This window comes from Mandrillus leucophaeus, unplaced genomic scaffold (assembly GCF_000951045.1).
Source record: "Mandrillus leucophaeus isolate KB7577 unplaced genomic scaffold, Mleu.le_1.0 Scaffold482, whole genome shotgun sequence".
Classification (NCBI taxonomy): domain Eukaryota; kingdom Metazoa; phylum Chordata; class Mammalia; order Primates; family Cercopithecidae; genus Mandrillus; species Mandrillus leucophaeus.
The window spans coordinates 1,713,308-1,730,986 of NW_012105165.1; positions in this window are offsets into that span (position 1 = coordinate 1,713,308).

Below are 17,679 nucleotides of genomic sequence, written 5' to 3' on the forward strand. Positions count from 1 at the left end.
GTATATAACTCTGTAAGATAGATGGCCTAGTCTCACCTCAGAAACCCAGGAAGCTGTGTTACAATTCTTCCATTGGAGCTTGCATTATCTCTGCACTGCAATGTTTTCCTCCAATATTCTAGAGTCATTCATATAGCCCAAGAAACATGGCTGTTGGCACTACAGCCTAAACCTTTGATAGAGCACTTTATTATTTAAGACTTAAAAGTGGGAGCATTTAGAGTTATGCAATATATGAGTCATAGGTCAGAGTTTATTCTCTCTCTCTCTTTTTTTTTTTTTTTTTTGAGACAGAGTCTCGCTCTGTTGCCCAGGCTCCAGAGTGCACTGTTACAATCTTGACCTCGCTGCAACTTCCACTGTCCGAGTTCAAGTGATTCTCCTGCCTTAGCCTCCCAAGTAGCTGGGATTACAGGTGCCCACCACCACACCTAGCTGATTTTTGTATTTTTAGTAGAGACAGGGTTTCGTCATGTTGGCCAGGCTGGTCTTGAACTCCTGATGTCAGGTGATCTGCTCACCCTGGCCTCCCAAAGTGCTGGGATTACAGGTGTGAACCACCACGCCCAGCCCAGAGCTATATTCTTAAGCGTAAAATGTGTTACCTCCAAAACCCAGTGAGACTTACCAAAAGTGATTCTTCCTTTTAATTTAATTTTAGAGAATACAGATGCAGTAACTGGCTTTTTTCTTTGAAGGGGTTACTCTCATACACCCTTGCTCACTGGATTCCTAAAAATGTCTAGTAAGGTTCCTGAATCATAGGTTTTACCTTCCACATATTGGAAAACATGTGGCTTACCAAAGTCACCAGTTTATTAGCCACTTATTACTTGTACTATCCAATTAGTATATCATCAGAGAAATGAATCAATGTGATATTCTGTGGGATTCCCAGTTGGTCCTTGTATTATTACATGATTTTACTACAGATAGCAGGAGTGCTAATGTAATCTTTTAACAAAACTATAAATAGTATTGTCTATTCCATATGAACATGAATCTGTTTCTAATCCTCATTTCTGGTGGGAATAGAAAGAACACATTTGCCAAATCAGTGGATGAATACCACTTATTTGCTGCCATAATAATATGCTCTCACAATAAACCCCACCTGGCACAGCAGCTTTAATAGGAATAACACTTTTTTGAATTCATGGTCATTTACACTTACTCTCCAGGATCTATTATTTCTGCAGCAGCCAGAACAATGAATTATAATAAATAGAGAAATATTAGTCCCTACCACCCCTGCAATGTTTAAGTTTTTGATGGTGAAAATAATCTCTACCATTTCTCAGCTATGCCCATGAATTTGCTACTGTTTTGTTTTTTTTCATGTATAATGAACTTTTAAAATTTTAGGATAGATTTATATTTATAGAAAAGTTACAAAGGTCGTAGAGGGACTTACCATAAAATTCACTCAGAGTTTGACCTATTAATAACATCTTATTTTTAAAAACATTAATGAACTACTATTGACACATTATTATTAACTAAAGTTCATACTTTATTCATGTTTATTTAGTTTAACCTAGTGTCATATTTCTGTTTCAGGACAGCATTTTGCATTTAGTCATGATGTGTACTTAGGCTCCTGTTTGCTGTGAAACTTTCTCAGATTTTTCTCTGTTTTTAATGACCTCCACAGTTTTGAGTACTGGTTAGGCATTTTGTTGAATATTCCTCAGTTTGGATATATGTGATGCTTTTTTCATGATTAGATTGGGATTATGAGTTTTGGAGAGAAAGACCACAGAAGTGTCATTCTCAGCATATCATATCAAGAGCAGATACTATCAACATAATTTATCACTGCTGATGTTAACATCAATCACCTGACTGAGATAATGTTTATTAAGTTCTCCACTATAAAGTTATTTCGCAGCCCCTTCCACACTATATTCATTGGAGAAAAATCAAAATGTGCACCCTACACTTAAGGAGTAGGAAGTTACGCTGCATCTCCTTGAAGGTGGAGAATCTTTGCAAATTGGTTGAAATTCTATGACTCTATCAGGTATTTTTCCAATAATTTCTTTATATAAGCATGGACTCAAATATTTATTTTATACTTTTGGTTACAATCCAGTACTACTCAAATTTTCCAGCTTTGGCAACAGAACGCTCTTTCTAGGATCAGCCATGTCTCCAAGGAGTCCTAGTTCCTTTAATTGGAGAATGATATTACAAACCAAGATCTGGGTGCTAGGTGTTTTTTATTTACCATCTTAACATGCGTGGGAAAGGAGCAGTTTCAGACACTTCTTTCAGTCCTGCTCCACTTTGAAAGTTCCAACCGCACAGCACACGTGATCAAAGTGGAGTTACTCCAACTTCCAGGCATATCAATTCCTATGATACACTCAGAGATTAGGCGAATGTCCACCGAGTGGGTCCACATATCTATAAAATGCACATAAGCCTGCCTGGGATTTAGCCAGGATCTGTCTATTATCTGGCCCTGTCAGCTCCAACTCTAACAAAGGGCCACAATGATCCTTTGGATCTCAATGTATAAGCATCAATTCAGATTCCGTATCTGTCAATTTTTGAAATGTCTGTGTATTCCACTTTCTCCAGTGAAAAATCACTTGAATAAATAGCTATCCTTTCAGGGAGGGTGAGGGAATAAATACAATTTATATTTATTACAATGTTGCAGGGCCCTTCTGTCAATGGGGTCTGGACCACCTTCAAGTTCCTGTTCCTCCATTCTTTTTTTCAGGTCAGAGATGTTACTTGGCACCATTACTGGCTGCCCGTCTGTTTTGCCCTAGTCTGCCATTCTCTTCTAACAATCTACACAACCCATTGCTGGTGAAGCCCTCTTGACTGTTTTTCTGACCTTGCTGATGCTCAAAGTGTTTGTGATTCCCTACCTCATTGTGATTAAGCACTGCCACCTGGCTTCCATACTCTGGGTTCAATCAATCCTCAAGGATGTTAACAAGTACAATTCTGTGTCAGCCTATCCTACTATATCAGCTGTGTCCTGTAGAAAAGAGACACGACTGAATTTTCTCATACTGCATAAGCCCATCTCAGCAACAGATTCCTGGTGGCCTTTGTGAATGGCATACCATCTATTCCAGCCTTTTTTTCCTTTTCTTCTTCTTTTTTTTTTTTTTTTGATGTTGCTTTAGTCTACCAGGTACCAGGGTGATTCAGCCATTCTCACATCACTCTAAATGAGCCATTACCCTTATCCTAAGAGTAAGTTTGTTCCCATCGCTAGGATTCTTGGGTGGTTAAATCCCATATCCTAAAAAAGTGCCCATAACTCATTGAATTTATGCTTATCTAATTTTATGTTCTGATCAAGCACCCTCAAAATATTAATCTCAGGAGTACCTTTCTGGTTCCAACTGGCACATGCTAAATAATTATTGTATATGCCTTGATGTGTAATTTCTTTGTTTTCTTATAAGTCCCAGCATGTCTCCAGATGGCTGGTGCTAGTACAGGCAAAAAATCATTGCCAAGACTAATGTCATGGAGTTTTCCCCTATGTTTTATTCTATCAGTTTTACAGTTTTGGGTTTTATACTTAAGTCTTTAATCCATGTTGAGTTTATTTTTATGTGGTGGGAGGTAAGAGTCTAATTTCATTCTTTTTCATGTGGGCAACTAGTTGTCCCAAGCATCATTTATTGAAAAGATTGTCCTTCCTCATTATGTGTTCTTGACACTTTTGTCAAAAATGAATTGACTATAGATATGTGGATTTATTTCTTGATTCTCTATTTTGTTCCATTGATCTATGTGTCTGTATCAATGCCAGTATCCTGTTGTTTTGTTTACTATAGTTTTGTAGTATATTCTGAAGTTAGGTAGTGTGGTAGCTCTAGTTTTGTTGTTTTTACTCAATATTGCTTTGCCTACTTACTCAATATTGCTCTGGCTACTTAGAATATTTTGTGATTCTATACACATTTTAGGATTTTTTTCTATTTCTGTAAGAAATGTTATTGGAATTTTGATAGAGATTGAATTAAATCTGTAGATCTCTTTGGTTAGTATGGACAATTTTAAAATATCAATTCTTCCAATTCATGAACATGGGCTATCTTTCCATTTATTTGTGTCGTATTTATTTCATAAAGTTTTCTAGTTTTCAGTTTCCAGGATTTTCACCTCCTTAATTAAATTTATTTCTAAATTTTTATGTTATTGGTAGCTATTTTATATATATATATGACTTTTTCATGATATCTTTTTAGCTTTTAATTATTCTTAATAAACCTTAGCTTTTCATCATCTCTCTTTAGTATGGCAATAACATATAGTAAATAATATGTCAACCCAATTGTCCTTGTAAGCATTGTTGCCCTCCATATCCTTCAAATACCTGAGTCATTATACCAGCAAGGTTTTCCCCCCATTGTAAAATTTTCCAAGTTTACCACTGGTGAATCTTCAGCAATTGGTCTCCTACCTTGTACTAGAGGTTATTGGTTTCTTCTCCCATTCCACTCAAGATTGGCCTCCCTCACTATTCCTAAAACCTCATCTTACTGCATGTTTTTCCACACTACTTTTTACCCCCTTTGTATCTATTCAGGTCCTTCTAAAAATAGACACTAATATACAAGAAATTTATTGAGGAAAGCACTTGTAAAGAATGAATTAAATTGAATTTGAAATATGACAAGGAATGTCCCAACTATAAAATAAGAATTGAATTTCACTGATAAAAATTATATACAGAAAAAAGTGGTAGACATGGCAGATTAAATGCCATGGCTTTAGGAGGTTTCTTTAAACTTAGGTTTTATGATATCAGTTGTACCTGAGTAGCATACTCTAATTGTTACAGTGTCATGTTAAGGAGCATGTTTTAATAGTGATAGTTCCATAAACACACATGATGGGGCATAAAAAATAGAATAATTTAACATGCAAAATATAATACTACCAAATAAGAAGATATCATAAATATATTTTCAGGCAAATAGAATATTCAAACTATCCAAAAAGTGAAAAATAGAAAAAAATATAAATTAAAAAACTATTCAGGTTAAGTGTGTTTTCCTAAATTACTGTTCAAAAAAATCCCTCTTGATGATCATTATTACTAGCAGTCTGTCAAGGGCTCATCCAGAGTAAAGAGTCTTTTGAATTTTTGGAATTCATTGGCGCATTTTGTTCTCAGGAGAAGAGAGTTTCTGGAACCAGTAGCACCTATGGGATCTAGTTACTTGAAATAATGACATAAACAAAAGCAGCATGTGGGCTGTTCATTTATTTAGAAACATGCAACAGAAAGACAATAAAACACTGTTGACATCACCAAACATCAGTTAAGGTCAAGCAGTTTCTCAAGAACTGAATACCAGAGAGAAGATTTTACAATACAATTTTCGTAATTCTCTTTTATGTTGACTAAAGTAACTAGTTCCACTGAAAAAAAAAAAATGCAGATTTCTTCTAAGTGACATTCTTTCTGTGCTACAAGTAACATTATACATTTCAACATCTACCAAGGAAAGTCTTTATTTTCAAGTTGTGAGTGCATTATATACTATGATTTATGAAGTTAAAGATAAAAGAACTGCTCTTTTATGAAAAGGTTTCTGATTTCATAGGGAAATTACTACTACTATAATTTATTGCCTAGTAGTAAGATTGCTGTCATAAGTTATTTGAGCACATTTACCTTAAAGATGTTGTTGTTATCCCTTGGCATTTGTAGAATATAAGATGTTCCTGTAACTAACATTTTAAGATGTTAGCAGCACCAGCTATTAATTACTTTGCTTATAATGTGTGCATTAATTCAACTTCTGGAGAATGATGGGCCAGAAGAGAATTAATATTTATTGAAAGCTAACTTTATGTCAGGAGCTGTGCTAAGCATTTTATGTACAACTTCTTGTTAAGTCTTTAGAGCTACATAAAATAGGCATTATCCCTATTTTAAAGAGGAGACAATGGCCCGCAGATTCTGAGTAACTTGAACAGGTCATATGGGTAGTAAATAACTTAACTGGGATTGAAGCCTCATTCATTATTATACACATCCCATGATGCAGTTTTACAACAGAATACAATATATTGTTACTCAAATCCTAATTATAAAATACCCTATCATCTTAGTAAATCAAGTATTAACTGATAACCATATGCTTAAATATACGCTAGACAATTCTGGGACTATAAATAGAGTACATAATATGTTCTTTGTCTTCACTGGATGAGGAACTTATCTTTTATAAATAAATTCATGGTAGAGATAAATTGAAAAGTTGCTATCAATAAAACCTCTGAATACATGAAATTGTTGAAGACTCTAAAGTATGCTGTGTCATAGGGGGTTTTACCCATCTGGTCATATGTGGTTTTAGCCAAGTTTATACTTATAGACATAAAGCTTTTCCTTGATAATTACGTGGAAGAAAGCTGTGTCTCTGTTGTCATGTCAGCAAAGAAGAATCACTAACAGAAACAATAATGAACTATTATGTAAGAGAAAATCCAGATAATATAATATGTTAATATATTAACATGCCTGCCATGAATCTACCAAAATAATGTCAAAATGCTTTCATGTACATTATTAAGTTGAATGATACAGTATGAATGTTAGTATCTTCACTGTTGAGTAAATTATCAAAGACCTAGATTGAAATAATTTATTAAGTCAAGCTTAATCTCTTATTAACACTATTCTGTGTGATTTCATATATCGTATTTCTATAAATAAATAAGAAAAGTGGCATTTTTAATTGCCAAAATATTTAACAATTCACTTTGGCCAAAAATATAATCTAACAACCAAAACATGAATGACATATGACTTAACTGACTTTTGACAAGAATCAATGTAATATATAGTATTATGTATAATAACACACATTTTATGTATGATTAAAATAATACAGGCACAAAATGTCATGCAGATGAAGATTCTTATCACTTCTCAGAAGGCTCAGAAAAGTTTAATTTTGGTATCCCTTTTTCTCTTTCTTTCCATTCTATGACACTGCTTCCTTTTATTAGTAACTTTTATTTTCTAGTATTTTAGCTTCCACAGGTCAACATCATAAAGGTTGTTTTATTACTGAAATAATGATTTACTTCAAAAAGAAAAAGGACTAGAAGACTAACTAACTGTTAGCAAAAGTCCTCACCTTGCAGGACATGATTGTCGACATTGACACACAGTCTTCACTTCTCAAATTATATAATTTATGTATTAATATGTTTGACCCCTTCAAATCTCATGTTGAAATTTGATCCCCAGTGTTGGGAGGTAGGGCCTAATGGGAGGTGTTTAAATTATGGGAATGGATCCTTCATGAATGGCTTGGTGCCGCCCTCACAGCAATGAGTAAGTTCTTGCTCTGTCAGTTTCAGCGATACCTGGTTGTTTAACAGTTTGGCACCTCCCTCCTCTCTTGTCTTGCTCTCTTGCCATGTGACCCCTGCAAAAGCGGGCTCCCCTTCACCTTCCACCGTGAATGGAAGCAGCCTGAGGCCCTCACCAGAAGCAGATGCTGGAGCCATGCTTTTTGTACAGACTGCAGAATGTTGAGCCAAATAAACCTTTTTTTAAAAAATTTAAATTTAAATTTTATTTTACTTCAAGTTCTGGGATACATGTGCAGAATATGCAGGTTTTTCACATAGGTATACATGTGCCATGGTGGTTTGCTGCACCTATCAACCCATCATCTGGGTTTTAAACTCTGCATACATTAGGTATTTGTCCTAATGCTCTCCCTCCCCTTTCCTACTACCCCTCTACAGGCCCTGGCATGTGATGTTCCCCTCGCTGTGTCCACGTGTTCTCATTGTTCAACTCCGCTTATAAGAGAGAATATGCAGTGTTTGGTTTTCTGTTCCTATGTTAGTTTGCTGAGAATTATGACTTCCAGCTTCATCCATGTTCCTGCAAAAGACATGATCTCATTATATTTTATGGCTGCATAGCATTCCATGGTGTACATATGACACATGTTCTTTATCCAGTCTATCACTGATGAGCATTTGAGTTGGTTCCAAGTCTTTGCTATTATAAATAGTGCTGCAATAAACATACGTGTGAATGTGTCTTTATAGTAGAATGATTCATAATCCTTTGGGTATACACCCAGTAATGGGATTGCTAGGTCGAATGGTATTTCTGGTTCTAGATCCTTAAGGAATCACCCACTGTCTTCCACATTGGATGAACTAATTTGCACTCTTATCAAAAGCTTAAAAGTGTTCCTATTTATCCACATCCTCAACAGCATCTATTGTTTCCTGACTTTTTAATCATCTCCATTCTGACAGGACATAGGCATGGGCAAAGACTTCATGACCAAGACACCAAAAGCAATTTCAGCGAAAGCCAAAATTGACAAATGGGATCTAATTAAAGTAAAGAGCTTCTGCCCGGCAAAAGAAACTAGCATCGGAGTAAACAGGCAACCTACAGTATGGGAGAAAAATTTTGCAATCTACCCATATGACAAAGGTATAATACACAGAATCTACAAGGAACTTAAACAAATTTATAAGAAAAAAAATAACCCCATCAAAAAGTGGGCAAAGGATACGAACAGACCCTTCCCAAAAGAAGACATTTTTATGGCTAATAAACATATGAAAAAAAACTCATCAGCACTGATCATTAGAGAAATGCAAATCAAAACCACAATGAGACACCAAATAAACCTTCTATTTATAAATTACCCAGCTGTAGGTATTCCTTTATAGCAACACAGATGAAATAAGAATGTTACCTATCTCTAGCTGGCTTTTTGTGGTCTTCAGAAAATATAGTGTGACAGTTCTTAAAATCATGGTTACAATGCATTTATTTATGTATTAAATTTATATTAGATCTCCTTACAAGTAACCAAGAACACCTTCTTCCCAAACAGTTGCTGCTCAAGTTATTTAAGTTTTCCTATGAAATGACTAATAGTAATGAAAACCTTCATATCTAGCTTGTTCCTACCACTTCCCCACTACCACAGTCTTGCTGAGATTCTTTGGTTTTGAACCTCATTTTTTGAATCTTCAAAGCTTATCCCAATCATTGGTTGGTTCACAGTAAGTGCTCAGTATCCCTTATTTAACTGAAGTAACTGGGGGAAAAAAAAGACTATTTTCTGCTTCTCTTAAAACCATTACTACTTGTTTTATATTGCTGTTGGTTTTTAATTAGTATGTCCACTTGACTTATTTTGGGACCTTCCTGAACACATGAACCATGGAGCTTGTTTTCTTGTGTGTTTTACAACAAAGATCTTTCATCTTCACTTTTCTTTCTCTTACTAGCTTTTGTTTTGTTGATAAAGACTATCTGCCATTTCATAGTGATGACATGAAGAAAATGCTATTGTAGCTATTAAAATATATTTGTGATTGTTTTCTTTTTAATTTTCACAGTTTTTAAAGCATCGAGTGAGTTATATGTTTAAAAGATCAAAGCATATGAACATGTCACATTAAGTTGTCAAGACACTGAAAAGCTTTAGCCCTTGAGGAGTAATTACTGTCATACATCAGAATAAAATGCTCATGTATCTTTAGTCAGATACTTAATATATTCAAATAACACCTTATAAGTTGCAGTAAAACTCAGGAACAGTAACCTTGAATTATTCTGATATTTTTAAATCATGAACAAACTCAGATTAAGATACACTGTCCAGAGAGACCTCAACACACGTACACACACACACACACACACACACACACCCCTAGTATCATAATTTGCGGTTTCTTTCAGTTAAAAATCATTCAGAAAATTTCTTCTAATACTTCCTCCCACACCCAAGAGTAATGTTTATTACTCTCCATTGCTAAAATAAATAAATAAATAAATAAATAAATAAATAAATAAATAAAGGAAGCATTTCGTTGAGGTGCAGTTTCCATTTATACTATTTGAAATAAAATTAACCTTAGATGCCAGTGACCTTGAATCTACCTCTTTTTGGTAAAACTTTTTAGGTATGTTAACCATCTGCTTAGACCTTGAGCAATAAAATATGCTCACAAGGACAGGCAAGTGAGTGCTTTTGGCAAAACTTTGTGCACAATAATATAAAAAGTTATGTTAGCAGTTCAGGATTTGAAAGAGAAAAAACTGAGGCACAGAGCATTTAAAAAGAAATAGTACAAAAATTACCTAAACAATCAAGAGCAACAAAAGTGAGAAATCTATCACTCAAATTCAAATTTAAATTCTCATTCTGATTTTTAAAATATTGGATGTCCGTGATCTAAGTGATCCGAAAGTTCTTCTAGGGTTTAACTATAATGAATAATTCGGTTTATGCTACTGAATTAAAGATCAATTAGTTATATACCTTACACTAGGCTAGAGGTATTAATCCTATTTGACTGTTTCAGTTATTTATCACTGAGTAACAAACCAATCCCGAATCTTAGTGGATTAAATGAACAACTTTATTAAGCTCCAGACTTCATGGGTCAGGAATATAGACAGAGTTCAGAAGTAATGGTTTTTCTCTAATCTGCAATTTCTGAGGCCTCAGCTGGAAAGACTAAAAAACTAAGGACTGGAATCATCTAGAGGAGTCTTCATGTGCGTTCCTGGAAGCAGATGATGTCTCTTGCCCGAGATCTCAGCTGAGGTTGACAATCAGAGTTGCATGCATCCTCTCCATGTGGTTGGGATTTCATTACAGCATGGGGACTGCGTACTATATCAAGCACCTCAAGATGACCAAGCAGAAGTGATATCGTCTTTAATGATCTCTCCTTGGTCACTGTTACTATAGCCATAGTTCCACTTAGATTCACAGAATCACATCAGCCCCCTCTTTCATGGAGGAAGTGTCAAAGTCATACTGGAAGAAGAGCATGTGGGAAGAAATACTACATTGCAACTATGTTTGAAAATACACTCTGTACTATTAACTAAGAAGGGGAGGGAAGCAGGCAGTAATCTTCGGGGTAGTTTTCAAAGTAGATGAATGTAGGCAAAATGAACATTTATTAGGTTGTATATTCCTTAAGATTATTTGTTTGTTTAATCTAAGTTGAAGCCACAGTGAGCTTTAGAGATCAGACTAAAATAAAACAAGTGAGTCTATGTTAAACTTGAGAGGCAATGCCAGATAGTGGTCCAGGGCTTGGACTCTGACACCAGATGACTGAGTTACAGTCCTGGCACCAACGCTCACTAGCTGTGTGACTACAGACAAGTTACCCTCTCTATGCCTCAGTTTCTACCTCTAAAGGATTATGAGGTAGAAATTAGTCTGATAACTTGTTGTGGGGATACAATAAGTTAATATTTGTGAATACTCAGAACAGTACCTAAAACATTATAAGCATTATAATGAGGTAAATAAAAACTGTATCAACACCTCTAAACCCAAGCACCATAAAAATCTGACAAATAGTGGTTTTATTTTTAACCTCATGACACTTGCTATTTATTTTCTCTGTGCAAATCACTCTCCAGTAGTGCAAACTAGGCATCTTGATCTGGCAAAGGTGTCATCAGTAGAAAATTCTGTACAGAGACCTCCCCAAATAAGATATATTGTAGCTAATGAGTTAGCTAAAACACTTCCAAGGAAAAAAAGCATAGAAACAGTTAAATAGAGCACAGTTACATCTAGCCTGATTCTCTGATAAAGTTCATAAGTATGCATGCAGAAGTAAGAAGATCATCTATTTATTCTCCTCTAAGGTAGTGACAAGAATTTCTCTACTGGTGAATTTGCAATTAAAATATTCTCTATCCCAGGCACAAATATTGAGCTTTATCTGCCGTCTGCACTCTGTCCATTACATAAACCTTGTGGAAATAAATGACATTCCCTTGTGCCACTATTCCGACCACATAAACTGTCATTTTTAAACAGCAAGAGATTAAGAAACCTCTGAATACTGAGTTTTCTGATATTTTCAGAGTAAGTAAGTTGCAGTGAGAAAAATTAACTTCCTCTATCAAAGGAATGTTATCAGTAATCCTACCTAAATTGAGAGCAATGCCATTCATGGAGCTACACTCAATCCTTACATAATATGTTTAGGATTCAAAATCCAACCAACTAATATTTGGCATAAACATTTATTGCCAAAGGGAAAGAATGGAGTTTCATCTAAAAAAATGAAACTGAGGCATAGTCATAAGAGGGAGAGGAATAATTTTTGACAACCGTGTTCCTTATGGACTCAAACATTCAATTGAAAGCAAAAAGATAGTATTTTCTTAAAAATATACACCCTCTCAAAAATGAGTCATTCCTTTAAGAAATAAATATGTACCAGGGTTTATAATGTGAACCTCTAGTCACTGTTAATATAATAGTAAACAAAACTTATATGTTCTCTACCCTCTTAGAGTGCACAGTCTAGTGAGAGAGAAATTAGGTAATTAAATAATCCCATAAACAGAAAAAATACTGGAGATTTGGGAAATATTGCAAAGTAGATTTAATGGGGAGTAATATGGTTTGTCTGTGTTCCCACCCAATCTCATCTTGAATTATAGTTCTCATAATCTTCACATGTCATGAGAGGGACATGATGGAAGGTAATTTAATCATGGGGGTTGTTACCCTCATGCTGTTCTTGTGATAGTGAATGAGTTTTCATGAGATCCAATGATTTTATAAGGGGCTTTTCCCCCTTTGCTTGGCAATTCCCGCCCCCCTCTCCCCCGCCACTGTGTGAAGAAGGACGTATTTGCTTCCCCTTCCACCATGATTGTAAGTTTCCTGAAACCTCTCCAGTGATTCTGAACTCTGAGTCAATTAAACCTCTTTTCTTTATAAATTACCCAGTCAGGGGTATTTTTTCATAGCACCATGAGAATGGACTAATCCAGTAAATAGGTACTGCGTAGTGGGGCGCTGCTGTAAAAATACTGGGAAATGTGGAAGCGACTTTGGAACTGGGTAACAGGCAGATGTTGAAACAGTTGGGAACACTCAGAAGGAGACAGGAAAATGTGAGAAAGTTTGGAACTCCCTAGAGACTTGGAAGGCTCAGAAGACAGGAAGATGTGGGAAAGTTTGGAACTTCTTAGAGACTTGTTGAATGGTTTTGACCAAAATGCCGATAGTGATATAGACAATGAAGTACAGGCTGAGGTAGTCTCAGATGGAGATGAGGAACTTCTTGGGAACTGGAGTTCTCAATAAGATGACTCTTTCCACCTTGTGACGCCTATTGCAAGGTGACTCTTGCAATGCAATGCAAAGAGACTGGCAGCATTTTTGCCCCTGACCCAGAGATCTGTGGAACTTTCAACTTGAGAGAGATTATTTAGGGTATCTAGAGGAAGAAATTTCTAAGAGGCCAGGTGTTCAAGAGAAAGCAGAGCATAAAAGTTTGAAGAATGTTCAGCCTGATGATGCAGTGGAAAATAAAAACTCATTTCTGGGAAGTAATTCAAGAAGGCTGCAGAAATTTGCATATGTAATGTGGAACCAAATGATAATCACCAAGACAATGAGAAAAATGTCTCTAGGTCATGCCAGAGACCTTCACAGCAGCCCCTCTCATCACAAACCTGGAAGCCTAGGAGGAAAAAACAATTTCCTTGGCTGGGTTTGCATAGAAATTCTATGCAGCTGTGTGCAGCATAGAAATTGTTGTCCTGCATCCCAACCATGGCTCAAAAGGGTCAAGGTACAGCTCAGGTTGTTGCTTCAGAGGGTTCAAGCCTTGGCAGCTTACATTTGGTGTTGGGCCTTGAGTGCATAGAAGTCAAGAATTGAGTTTTTGGAACCTCCACCTAGATTTCAGAGAATACATGGAAACTCCTGGATGTCCAGGCAGAAATTTGCTGTTGGGGCGGAGCCTTCATGGAGAACCTCTATGAGGGCAGTATGGAAGGAAAAGGTGGAGTCAGTACCCCCACAAAGAGACCCCACTGGGTCACTACCTAATGGAGCTGTAAGAAGAGGGCCATTGTCCTCCAGACTGCAGAATGGTAGATCCATGGATATCTTGCACTGCGCACCTGGAGAAGCTATAGACAGTCAACAGCAGCCCACAAAAGCAGTCGGGAGGGGGCTGTACCCTGCAAAGCCACAGGGGCAGAGCTACCCAAGACCTTGAGAACCCTCCTTTTGTATCAGCGTGACCTGGATCTCAGACATGTAGTCATAGGAGATCATTTTGGAGCTTTAAGGTTTAATGACTGCCCTGCTGAATTTCAGACTTGTATGGGACCTGTAGCCCCTTTGTTTTGGCCAGCTTCTCCCACTGGGAATGGGTGTATTTATCCAATGCCTGTACTTCCATTTTATCTAGGAAGTAACTAACTTGCTCTCAATTTTACAGGCTTATGGATGGAAGGAATTTGCCTTTTCTAAGATGAGACTTTGAACTTAGATTTTTGCGTTAATGGGTTAAGATTTTGAGGAAATGTTGGAAGGGCATGATTCTGTTTTGAAATGGGAGGACATGAAATTTGGGAGGCTCCAGAGGCAAAATGACATGAATTGGCTGTGTTCTCACTGAAATCTCATTTTGAATTATATTTCAGTAATCCCCACGTGTTGTCTAAAGGACCCAGTGGGAGCTAATTTAATCATGGGGGCGGTTATCCCCATGCTGCTCTTGTGATAGTGAGTGAGTTCTCATGAGATCTGATGATGTTATAGAGGTCTTTTCCATTTTTGCTCAGCACTTCTCTTTCCTGCCACCATGTGAAGAAGGACATGTTTGTTTCATTTTCTGCCAAGATTGCAAGATTCCTTCCCAGCCATGCTGAACTGTAATCCAATTAAACCTCTTTGCTTTATAAATTACCCAGTCTCAGGTATGTCTTTATTAGCAGTGTGAGAACAGACTAATACCGGAAGATCTGCTCTAGTGAGGGACGTCAGGGTATTAAGTAAAAATTAACTTGATAAAGGGGCTATGGGCAGCTTCACTGCCCCAGCAGAATGAAGGTCATAATCAAAACCTCCAAAAATGGAGGGGATTGGAGGTGTTGAGAAACTGAGATTGTGTATTCAGTTACTAGAAGGAGTGACGTGTGGGGCTGACGGAGTTTCACAGGGGCAGGGGGGCACCAGATCATGCAGTTAGTTGTTATTTCTACAATTTCCACACTGTAACTAAATATTTCTTTGATTGGTGGTAAACTTTGCAGTGCCCTTGAAATAGTATTTCCTCCAAAATTGAAGTCCATGTTAAGGATTTTTTTCTTATCCTGAAAACAGTTATAATAAAAGCCATTAAAGTGTCTTAAACCAAAGACATTACATGTTCAAAATTGTATGTTCGGGCTTGGGTTCTGAAATTCCCCCTGGCCATCAGGAAGTAAGGAACCAGAGTAGATGTAATTTAAACTAGTATTTGGGCAGAGGAGATGGAGAGAGATAGACTCAGAATTATATCTTTCTCTAAAACTTGCTTTTATGCACTTGTGTACCAAACAAAGTCAAATTCATTGCAAACTCTGTCATATCCCTCATTTTAAATACTCCATGGCCTCTTAAAGAGCTAATGGATCTGTCTCTTTGGTCATGCCTTCATTATCAATGGCATGAATTGCTGTGAATTTCTTCTAATTTTATTTCTTCAGCCAAGGATCAGCCTGGGGAAGGAAGTGGAGTTTGCAAGCCAGTTAAAGAGTTTCTCAAATGACTTGAGCTTTCTATGGTGGTAGCACTTTCCACTAATAATTCTAGTTCTGTGCTGATGTAATTAATCCAGACTAATAGAGGAAATAGGCAAATAATGAAGAAAAATCAATAGTGAAGAGATGAGAAGCCAAGCATGTTCTAGGTCAAGAGTGGACAGACATGAAGATGTTTGGAGCTTTGATAGGAAAATAAATTTACTAGTCAGAACCCTTTGGAGTCCAACAAATTGTAACACAACTCAGCCTGGCTTATATAATAAAAAACCCATAACTAAATGAACTTTAGACCTGGCTCTATCAAGCTTGTTAAGCTACATCTTTAAGAAATTATGTATCCCTGTCTCTTTCTTTTGTGTGTGTGTGTGTGTGTGTGTGTACACACACATATATATAAACATATATATACACATATATATACACACACATACATATACACAAAAGGTCATATACATAAAGTCTATATATGTATATATACACACTTTAATCTGAGAAGGTATTTCCCCACAAAGTGTCAAGGATGACCAACAGCAAATCAAGACTTGGATTTTATGATTTATTAACTTCGGAGAAAAAGAGCATGTTTGTTTCCTGATGGTGCCATGCAAAATTCCTGAAGTTGATTGTCCTTGGATTGAAACATATGTGTATTCTCGAATTAATTGCTATAAATCTAAGTGACCATATCTAGTCAGTACTACCTGCAATACATAAATTAAAAGTGAATAGTGGGTAATACATCAAATGTATTGAGGTGCTTTTACCAGTAAAATAGGATCTGGAAAGTAAAACATAACAGACAAGTAAGTTATGTTACAGAAGTCTGAATTGGGAGCTCTGTGTGGTTAGGGAACTCTGAATTCTTCCTGGATGATCAGAGTTATAGGAATATTCCTAAAAGGGGCAATTCCTAGTAATAAAGATAAAAGGAGGTTTTAAGTTGCTAGGATGGGTAAAGAGAAGTATAAGTGAATTTTATTATTTATTATTTATAATAATAAATATTTTATTATTTATTAACTTCAGAGAAAAAGAGTCCACTACAAAACTGTATTGATAAATTAACTGATGGCAGAGCTAGAGCAGCTGTATTCTTTTTTCTCCCATTCTGTTGCAAGTAGAAAGGTAATGGTAACTTGATAGTTCTCAGGTAGAGTCACAGAAATTAAATGGATGACAAACTATTCTCCTTCTCTTTACGTTTATCTATCTAGGAAATCCTCTCTTCATACAGACTTATATTATAAAACAAAGATTGGTCATATCACTTCTATACTTAACGTGTTCTAATGACATATAAATCCCCTTATGATCAAATCTCAACCTGACCCTAGCTCAAACTCTTGTCTACCAAAAAATGCAGACAACTTTTACATTTCAAATGGATGCCATTTTACAATTCTGTACTACACTATTCCACTTATCTGAATTGCCCTTTCCTTTTCACTACTTGGCTAGTCAACATACAGATTCATTTTAGTCACTGCTAATTTCCCACTCCAATGTAAGTATATCATACACAGACTTGCAAGGGATTGATGGAGAAACGTTAGGAAACCTTTTAAAAATACTAAGGAGAGAATCTCTATTTATAGTTACCTTCTTCAAACTCTGTTGCTCCAAGCCAAGAGATAGTGGAACACAAAAAGACCTTGTGACCTAGTTTATCAAGCCCTTTACAATTACCTAGATACTATTTAACTCCCGTCAAAAGAAAAAATAGGCAAAAGAAATACTAATTTGACTAGGCTTTCCCCTGTCAAGAGTGAACAGTAATAACACTAACACCTGGTCTGCAATTCACTTATACTTCTCTTTACCCATCCTAGCAACTTAAAACCTCCTTTTATCTTTATTACCAGGAATTGCCCCTTTTAGGAATATTCCTACAACTCTGATCATCCAGGAAGAATTCAGAGTTCCCTAACCACACAGAGCTCCCAGTTCAGACTTCTGTAACATAACTTACTTGTCTGGGTTTTGATTGTCTCTTTATTGATCTCCTCCATTGTACTGCATGTATTTGCAGACTAAAGGCCCCATCTTTAATTCCTAGAACTCTGCAAAATTTATACTTATTAAATTGTTTACATAGA